The sequence below is a fragment of the Buteo buteo genome, chromosome 17 (genome assembly GCF_964188355.1).
Source record: "Buteo buteo chromosome 17, bButBut1.hap1.1, whole genome shotgun sequence".
In the NCBI taxonomy this organism is placed as follows: domain Eukaryota; kingdom Metazoa; phylum Chordata; class Aves; order Accipitriformes; family Accipitridae; genus Buteo; species Buteo buteo.
In genome coordinates, this window is record NC_134187.1 from 26,056,301 (window position 1) to 26,065,836 (window position 9,536).

The following is a 9,536-nucleotide window of genomic DNA, read 5'->3' on the forward strand; positions in this document are numbered from 1 at the left end:
TTTTACTTCTCAGTATCCTTGGTTTGATTTGATTTATAGTAAATTAAATTGATTTTGTTTCTTTCCCAAGTTGAGCCTGTCTTTTTCCCGTGACCATAAGTGCTGAGTGATCCCTCCCTGCCCTTGTCTCGACCCACGAGCCTTTCTTTATAATATTTTCTCATCATCATCCCAGCGGGGCCAGGGGAAGGAGTGAGCGAGCGGCTTCTTGGTGCTTTGTTACCGGCTGGGCTTAAACCACAACAACTGCCCTAGGGACAGGTGGAACCAGAGATGGCCCCAGGAGCTCACACCAGTGTGCAGACAGCTGTAGCCTCCACGTTGTTGTTACAAAATGAGGAAATGAGGAAGGGTTCTGCTTTAAAGTGCTGTCATTTTGAAGTGCCTTTCCATGTTAGGAGTGAGCCTGGCACCTCATGGGCTCTAGCAGACCTTGTCACCACTATGCCTGTGGTGGTCCCACACTCTCCACTCCAATACCCTGCTTTCCTGTCCTCTTCAGAGACACCCACGAAGGCCGAAATTGCCAAAGCAGTTTTGAATTCCTGGATGCAGGCAGCCCCTGGCCTTGCTCAGCTGTGCAACTATTTCATCCAGTTGGGACCACAGGGGAAACTGAGCTGGAGAGAATTTAATTTGCAGTTGGCCAAGATGGGAGAGTTAACACTATAATGATCCCAAAAAGTATCAAATGCTGTACAACATCGTTAGGCAAAAATAAAAAGAATATGCAGAGTTCTCAAGGCTGAAACCTGAACTAGAGGTATTAAGTTAAATTGCTTTTCAAGCTGTATGCGTAACAGTCCCTGGTTAAGGTTTTCACTGATGGTTTAGCCGGCATTTGCATCTCCTATAGTCTAATGTTGCACTTTGAGCAGAAACATTATAGGTCCAGCAAATGGCATTGCCTTTATGTTAGTTTGCACCCAAGTCTTTTAAAGTCTTGTGTGATAAAGAGACTATAAAAATTTGCCTCTAATCTGTATAATCTATGAGCATTTTCTGGCTTCTATAAACTAAGAAGTCTTCACTTCTTGTTGCGTGAGGTATAAAAAAAGTTGGTTTGACATCAAGGTGCTCTAATAAATTCCTGTTGACCACAAAGGATTGCATTAGTATGGTCACATATTGACAAATGTTGAAAAGATTTTTAAAAAACACACACAGTTATTTTAATAGCCAGGGAGGACAAATTAAAATGCAGAATTACTTCTTTCTGGAACCACACACTTGTAGATAGGACTTGATTGCAATCATAGGGCCACCTGCTTTTCTAACAAGAGAGTAACAAATATAGGTGACTAACAGAATCTACGCTGCTGTTTAAAGATAGAAAAGTAGAAATTGATGAAGAAATGGTGTTTTTATTGTCCAGAAAAGGAAAGGTATTCCAAAGAGCTGACAAATAATTTTGCATAGCTAATAGTACTCCTGCCAGCACAGGATATGGTATTGTTTTATATGTTTAAACAGTAATAAGAGATCGTGTGTACATATCCTGATACTGTCAATTGTATTCCTGTTCTGTGACAAGATAACAAGAGATTCAAGAAGTCACAATATTTAAAACACATCGCCTTTTGCACCACAGGGTTGGAAATGCCAAGCGGCCGCTGTCCCTAGCTCGTCCTCTGCGTCCTTTTGGAAAGCCAGCTGCTGCTTTCGGAGCCAGTTTAAAACTAACAATTATTCTTGGCAGCGCAACATGTATAAAAGCAAAGGTGTGAGCAGGGACACGTACCATCACCAAGAATGCTGGTCACAGTGATAAAACTTAGGTTACCCATCAACAAGCCCTGCAGAAGCTGGGAATGGGAACTCAACCAAATGGTGGAGCTGCGGTCACGGTGAGATGACGAAGTGCCTGTTTGAACAGAGACTCTCAGAGCAAGCGGTGGGCGCTGGCAGCACCGCTGGCACAGGCAGCATCTCCGGGTGCCAGACCAGGCTCAGCTGAAGTAAATAGAGACTTTGCATTTCTTTCTTTTTTTTTTTCAGTAGGACAAATTTGAAGCTTTAGAAGAAAAACCCTCTCCAAATTTCATGAGATCCTGGAATGGAAGGAGTGCTCCCAAACCCTCAAAGTTTGGAGTAACTTTGATATCAAATGATACCACAGAATAATTGGATAAGGGTCTGCCAGGCTGCAGGTTCTCACCTCTCCCTTCTTCCTCAGCTCAGGCCAAATTCTTCCACATGCAGTTATGAGTATTGCATCCCTTACTCATTAGACGCCTGACTTAAATTAAGGCTAGTTTGCAGAAGAATTTAGGACTTGCATCTGCTGTAGAAGGCAACAGGAACATATAAAGTACTTCCGCACACAACTGTACAGCAGTCTCCTGGTAGAGCAAATGTACTTCTTGGATCAAATAATCAAGAAATACTTCCAGGCTCTGGTTTTGTGTTTGTAATACGATGGTAATGCCCCTCCTTGCATTTCGGGGATGTTCAACGAGCACTTTGTTTTGTGAAGTTTTGGAGATTTTTTTATAACATTCACCATGACGGGATCAGGAGGAAATGTATGATTCTGTCTTCGTAACCAGGGTTTTTAACGTACAGTCAGTAAGGTGTTGGAAGGCCTTCTGGGTGAGCTCAAGTGTTCCTAAGTGAACTCAGAATAATGTGCGAAGAGGCTGAAATGAGGTCCTGCACATCCTTTCCCTGCGTGCCATTTCCCAGTTGCCTTGCCGGACTCCATGCTTTGCCATGCCTCAGTCTCCTCTCTGTCCTCTGATTCCCCCCAGTCTCCACACACTTTGGGACCTCCCAGCTCTCTGCTAGGGTTCATTTTGTCTGCTTGTCCAAACTATCTCCTCATGTTGCATGTTTTACCTCCTCTGAATGCAGTTCAGCTGACGTCCTTCAGGTAGCCTGGAAACAAACAGGTAAAAAAAAATAATTTAAAAATCCATGCTTTTGACTCTGAGTACCTGGATTTAGAGCTGCTCTGGCCTGAAGCAGTTAGGAATTGCAATTGCTAGGAAAGTCCTGCTCCAAGTCCTGGAGCATGTCCCATGCTCACGAACTCACCAGAGAACGAAGCCTGCAAGCTCTAGCTGGCCTCTGGCGAGCACATGTGAACTACAGCTGGCTTGGTTTTTTTCCAAAGCCTTATGAATTAACCAACTTGAGACAGACTTTTCACTAAGATTAGAAAAAGTCCATCTCAGCAGTAAGGTTACTTTCTTGTCCAGTTCCAAGTCCCTCTTCCACTAAAAAAAGCACCACACCTTTTTGAAGAAGATTGCCAGAGTATTGGGAGGGGGGTGTGGGCTTTTGTTTGCCTTAAACCTGGCCATGATTAGGTTAAGGAAAAAGGATCCTCTCAGAAAAGCGGAACTGTTTTGGCTGAAAACTTTGAAGAAAACCTTCAACACACACCTGGCAAGGAAAGCTTTGGTGTAAATATTTGCTGATTGGGCAAAAAAATTACACAAATAACCCAGCATCGAGACAGCAAGATGCATTGGGCAGTCCTAACCATAGGTTGCACTACCAGCCATGTATGTAACTTGTATCTTTCCCTCCCTCAACCTTGAACTCTGAGAAAATTTGGACTCAAGGATCGATGTGGGACTGTTTGTGGTTTGGACCAGCTTTGGCTCAGCCTTTGTTTTTAACTGGGTGTCTTCAGTGAATCCATTTTATGACTGCACGTATCTCAGATTCTGCTTTCTGTGTAATGAAGTTTGGCTACTTGAGCCAAACCCAATAATGTGCTAAGACAGCTTGGCTATACAAATGAGGTTATAAAGGTTTAACTAAACCAACAGGCTGAAGCAGAAAGTAGGTGTCATGTACGGGATATCTAAGCATTTTGCTTCCTCATGTAAGTAAATACTGTACTTTGTTCACTATTTTGCTTCCTCATGTAAGTAAATACTGTACTTTGTTCACTGAGTATTAATTTCTAACAGCTGTCCCTGAGTATACCTTCATCGTCCAGCACCGATGTGTCTCTAAAGTGCTCAGAATCAGTCCTCCCACCCAGGTAAGGTCAGTGTTGCTATAACCAAACTGGCTGATACTACTAACTTCTGCCTGGAAAAAGTTTGATAGTTTGATTATAAAATGCATTAGAAACAGGAGACTTAAGGCTGGGGGAAGAATGCAGCCTTTAGTTAAAAAGAAAAAAGATTTCTGTCATCAAGCGGACCCTGCAGCACACAGTTCCTCGGTCGTACAGTATGCCAGTACTACGTGCTCAGCAACAGCCACATAGCTTGTACGTTCAGGCTCATGGGTCTTCTTTTGGGGGTTTCAGCATCCTCCATAGCCCCTAAGAGAAGCCTGCCAAGGCAGCTGCAGTTTGCATCTTTACGCTGTGCGCGTCGGTTGTGAAAGGCAGGGCTGTAAGACCCCAGCGCTCTGCCAAGTCTCACGTCCTTCTCTTTTCCAGATCAAAGCGCGCCTCTTACACCACCCGCCATCGAAGTGACTCTGTTGAGTTTGGACGGGAGCACAGCCAAGGAGCAGCTTCACGCAAACAGCAGAGGCCTCGGTCAGGAGGCAAGACACATGAGTCGAGAGGCTTGTCTGGTGCTTGTTAGTACCTAATTTGTTCGCAACAGCAGCAGCTCAGCCAGCATCTTGGATTAGACCCCAGAATTTTAGCCCAGCTGACACATGTGGTGCGGATGCTGTCTCACAGGTTGCCTGACACGAGCCTCCCCTTGCTCATATCCACTCCTGAGGCGCTCGGCTAGCAAGGGTCTGTGGGGACCCCCTCCCTCCTTTCCTCTGCCGTGGGGAACTTGCCTTTTGTGTCACCTCTGAAGCCATCACCGACCAGGCTGCAGCGATGAGCGCTGGGGTACCACCAGTGGGGTACCAGCCACTTTTCCCAGTGCAAAGGAACTCCAACTCGTCTGCCTCTCAGCAAGCCACCCCCAGTCACCAGTGGGTGACACCCTGTCCCTGCACGCTCAGTCTCCCCTGGAGGCAGGAGCCTGGGGCTGGACACCCCGTCCGATCCGACTCTCCATCCCCTGGGCCCCTGCAGTGATCTGGGCTACCTGGGGGGGGGTTGTAACATTTCACGCCAAATTCTTACGTGGGTGAAGCTCCTACGTTGAGCTACGCAGGACTGGAAGAGATATCACAGTTTATAAGCTAAGGGGTTAGAGTTGTAGGGGGGTCTTTATTATTCGGCAGCAAGCACGTGCCAATGCTGAGCGCGCTCCAGGACTGCGGCAGTGGTGTCTGCCCGGGGGACTCTGGGCAGCGGGCGCCTCGGTGCCCACAGCGGGGCACGCCGACATATGGGGGACCGCATGTGTGTTGGGCGTAGGGATTGGTGGTCTTTTTTTTCTTTCCGTTCTTCAATGTTTTTCCACATTAAACTGCAAATGCAGAAGGGGCGTACCGGTTTTCGTTGCAGTGAAAAAGTCAACCCCGGATCTTTTGTGCAGTTTATGATGAAGCTTCAAACCCGAGTTGTCTTGCCGGCACAGCTTTTGTAATGCAGTGGCTGCTCTAAGGTGGTCAATGCACGTTAAGAAGGCGCTTACCGTAAGACAGATATTCCCTCCGGAGTCCTGTGCCAGAGCGCTGGGGGGTCCGGGCTGTGTGATGGACCCCACTGCCTGCCCTTTGCAGATAATCCTGCTTTGCCCCCAACAAACCCCAGGTGTAGCCACTGGTGAGAGCTGGCATCTTGTCTTCCCTGCACGGTGCGAGACAGCGAGTGCGCGAAACAAGGCTGGCAGGGGCCTCTGCAGCGGACCCCCGGCTCTGGTAGCAGGGAGAACGGCAGTACGGGGGGAAAAAGGGAGCGTAAGTCTGAACACCCAGGGTAGGGATGGTAACAGAAAAAGGTAAAGGAGTCAGAAGGAGAGAAAATTAGGCTACAATGAAAATAGAGCGCCTTGCCAGCCAGCATTTGTGGGTGCCCAGCCTAAATCTGTCACTCCGGTGTGATTTTCCGGAGTTTGCCCGGCGATGCTCCGGCACCAGCCCAGCGCTAGCATTTACCACCATCTCGTGGTAAACCAGAAGATCCCAGCTCTGTGCCGTTTCCACTTCTTCATTAATAGCAAGGGGAAGGGGGCAGCGAGTTGATCCTCACGTTTTAGAGTCAGCCCTGTCCCTGGTCCCCAGAGAAGATGCCCTGAGCTCACTGAAGGGGATTGCCCAAGGGCAAGGGAAAGCACCACCGGGTTCATTCCCTGGAGATCACAGGCGACGTGCAATACGTGCCCAGCCCAGGACGAGCCCGAGAAAGTCTATCCGACAGACCTGAGCTCGCCTACAGTCACCAGGCTCCCAAAACTTTAGTAAAAGAGACCTGCCTTCCAAGGAGCCCTCAGTCCTGAGGGGTGGTGCAAGAGGACATGATGCTTCTCCTCCAACACTGGCATAAATGCCCTCTGTTTGGAGGGAGGAAAAAAAACCAATCTCCCTGCGCCTTTTCCTGTGGGATGGTAAAATACATGAAACCAGTAACAGTAGAAAGTCACATTCACAGTGAAAGAAATTGTGGAAAGCAGTTTAGAAAACAGAATTTCATAGGAGGGCAGAGGAGGAAGAGGGCTGCCAAAATGATGGGGAAAATTTATGATTTCCTACTAAAAATATGTGAGGCAGTTTTGAGCTTCGTTTTAGTGGCTTTCAGAAACTAGTGACACAGGAACAAACCTTAATGCACCACGCTTTATGTAGGAAACTCGCTTAATGCACAATGGACTAATTTCTACATTTGAGATTCTCCCCAGCCTGATAATAAATCAGAAAAGGTCTCAGGGGGGTGTGGTGTGGGGGTTAGTGAGCTGCAATCCGAACCAGACGGAAGGGGGGCTGAGGTCTAAGGCAATGCCAACCCAGTGATGCTTACTGAGTGCCCTCGGAAAACAGAGTAAGTATCTAAACAAATGCTCATTTCATGAGCTGAGTGTTTTACACCTGGTTTACCCACACAGAGCCTAGTCAGCTGGACATCAGGTTCAGTGTAATGACTAACCTGTGGCTGGCCTACGGGAATAAACTCCTTTTTTTTTCCCCTTCCACCTCCTACTTTGCAGCAAAACCAGGGAGAGGAGGAGACATCCCTGTCCTCTGACTTTCACCTCCTCCAGAAAAAACCAAAGACTTTCTCCTCCCATTTTTGAGGGATCTCTAGTGTGGACCACTTTGCCTGTGGATCCCGTGCCAAGCTCCCTGCATTCCTTCGCTCACTTCTTGGCTGTTCCGGCTAGAAAGAGGGCGTCTGATTTAAATTTGTGGGTGGTGATCGGCAGGCCTGTGAGCTGTAGCTGAGCAGACAAAGCATTTGGCAGCACATTCCTCTCAGATAGCTTGAGATGTCCACAATGTCCACAGCTACAGCTGCGCTGGACTGCCTCATAGGAGACAGAGGAGCCCAGACCCTTTTACTTCTCTATACTGTCACTTGGGAGGTAAATGCATGGCCAGTGTTTCCTTCATCTGAACAATTTTAGACATCCACTCTAGGACGAGATGAAGTGGAGCCTCGCCTGATTCATTATATTGACTATATGTCTGCTGGCTGTCAGGAGAGCCCAGCCTGAGCAGCTCAGGCACCGACGTCCATGCTGGCGGTTGCCTGTGATGAGCTTAGCTGGCCCCTGTCCGCCCGCTTCTGCTGGAGGACAGGAGATATCTCAGTGCCCGCAGTCCAGGGGAAGGGGCTGTAGGCAGTGCAGCCACCCCTGAGCAGAGGGGTCACCTCCTGCCGTCCTCAGCTCCTGGCCTGGGGTGCAGAGGCTGACGTGGGGATACCACCCTCCTGGGGGCCGTTAAAAACGACAGCTGAGCCGCCAAAGTACCGCACCTAAGCAACGTGTGAGTCGTTTGGCTTCTCTGTCTTGACATCCTCACATGGGGTATCCCACCCTCCTCCCTTTTGGGGATGGGCCTGGGGAGACATCTGCCCTCTCGTAGGGTCTGCTTTCTCTGCCTCTTTATTGTCTTGATAACCAGCTGATATGGAGCTAATCGTGTCAGACTGTGGAGAATGACAGAAGCTGAGTTATATTTAGCAATGTTCCCATACAAAAGATCAGTCTTGTTAGGCAATGTTTGATGTACTGCATCTAGTGAAGTATGTGGCTAAATGCCACGCTCCGATCCAGAAATTTCTATTGCCCAAGCAAACAGGAAGCCCAGAAAGTGCAATTATGTGCCTACTTTTAGCAGGAAAAATCTAAACCATGGTTACATCTATTTCTACCTTACTTTGGAAACTTCTAAAATGCATTTCAGGGCAGTCAGTGGTGCACTTACAGGATGACCAAGAAAAAAAACCCCAAAGCTTACCACCGTCACCCAAGCTGAAAGCTCAGCGCGGTGAGCCAGCTGGGACCACAGACTCTGCCCTGTGTTCAGCTGCGGCACATCATTCCCATTGGGTTCAGGGTAAATCGCTCCTATCCACTTTTCAACAAACTTGCATTAAACCTTGGAGTCACTGGACTGTTAGAAGTTTTATTTCTCCTCTCAGGGAAGATCACTTGCTCTGTGGTGTTAATGATCTCCTAGCATTTCTGTTGTTTAACTTTCCACGCGGAGTGATGCATGATGAGAGCGGGGCTGTATTATATTACATTATAATAGCGTTTCTCAAACTGATATAATGAAATACCTGCAGTGGAGCCAGAATGTCCGAGGCATCCTGGTGTGTATTCAGCAACATACCATATGCAGCTGTGCATATTTCAGTCTGTGCAGCCCACGGTCAAAGAAAATCGAAGAGCAGAAACCAGAGGAATTTCTCTAGTCTTGCATTAGAGGACTGGGCGCTATGACAGAGCCAGGTTTATTTGTAGAGCACCTTGGGGCCTGTCTTCTCAAGTGAACTGTGGAAGGACCGACAAACTGGAATCGCCTCTCTAGAAACAGGCAATCATTGTAACTTCTGTCCTCACTAATACACTTACTGCAACCTACAGCCTCCCTCACCTCCACACTGTACCCCGTATCTTCAGGACCTAACACAGGCTTTTACTGCTCACTGAGAACATAGCTCATATTGCCAACAGCTCAGTTTATATTTAGTCATTATTAAAAGCTGGGCGAAGCAAATGAAAGACACTATTGGCTCTGAGAAGCTCTCTGCTCTGCAGGCAGTCAGATGAGATGACCTTGAGAGCTCCTCCATTGCTGGTTGCTGCAGTAATCACTGCTGCTGAGAAAATGAGCCTAACAGGATGAATTCAGCACACGATTTCATTACATTTTTCTGTACTTTTTTTTTTTTTTTTTAATGGGAAAGCCTCCCACACACTCAGCTTTCAACTTTGTTTCTCTATTGTTCAGTTTTCCTAAAGGTTTCTATCCCACTCACTTCATGCTGTCTTCCCTCTTTTTGTTCTCTTCCTTGTGGTTTCTAGATCACTGGTCTCTTAGCCAGGCACACTGGGTATATCTTTGTGTGTTGTTTTCTTGTATCCTTGCTACTTCTGTTACTTTGTCTTGCCCCTTCCCTCTGTCTTTTACCTCTCTTCACTTTGGGTACTCTTTTCCCCACCTGTTTTTGCCTTGTGCTTTTTGTATCCTGGCTTACATACTGTTAC

The 9,536-nt window shown here is 47.4% G+C and overlaps 1 long non-coding RNA gene across 1 annotated transcript; it reads left to right on the plus strand.

The window, feature by feature from the left end:
- Positions 1–3,774: 3,774 nt before the first annotated feature.
- On the plus strand, positions 3,775–4,697 carry LOC142040676 (uncharacterized). The gene is made up of 3 exons (XR_012653267.1): positions 3,775–3,835; positions 3,924–3,997; positions 4,406–4,697. It is a non-coding gene; the product is annotated as an uncharacterized LOC142040676 (long non-coding RNA).
- The last annotated feature ends 4,839 nt before the right edge of the window (positions 4,698–9,536 follow it).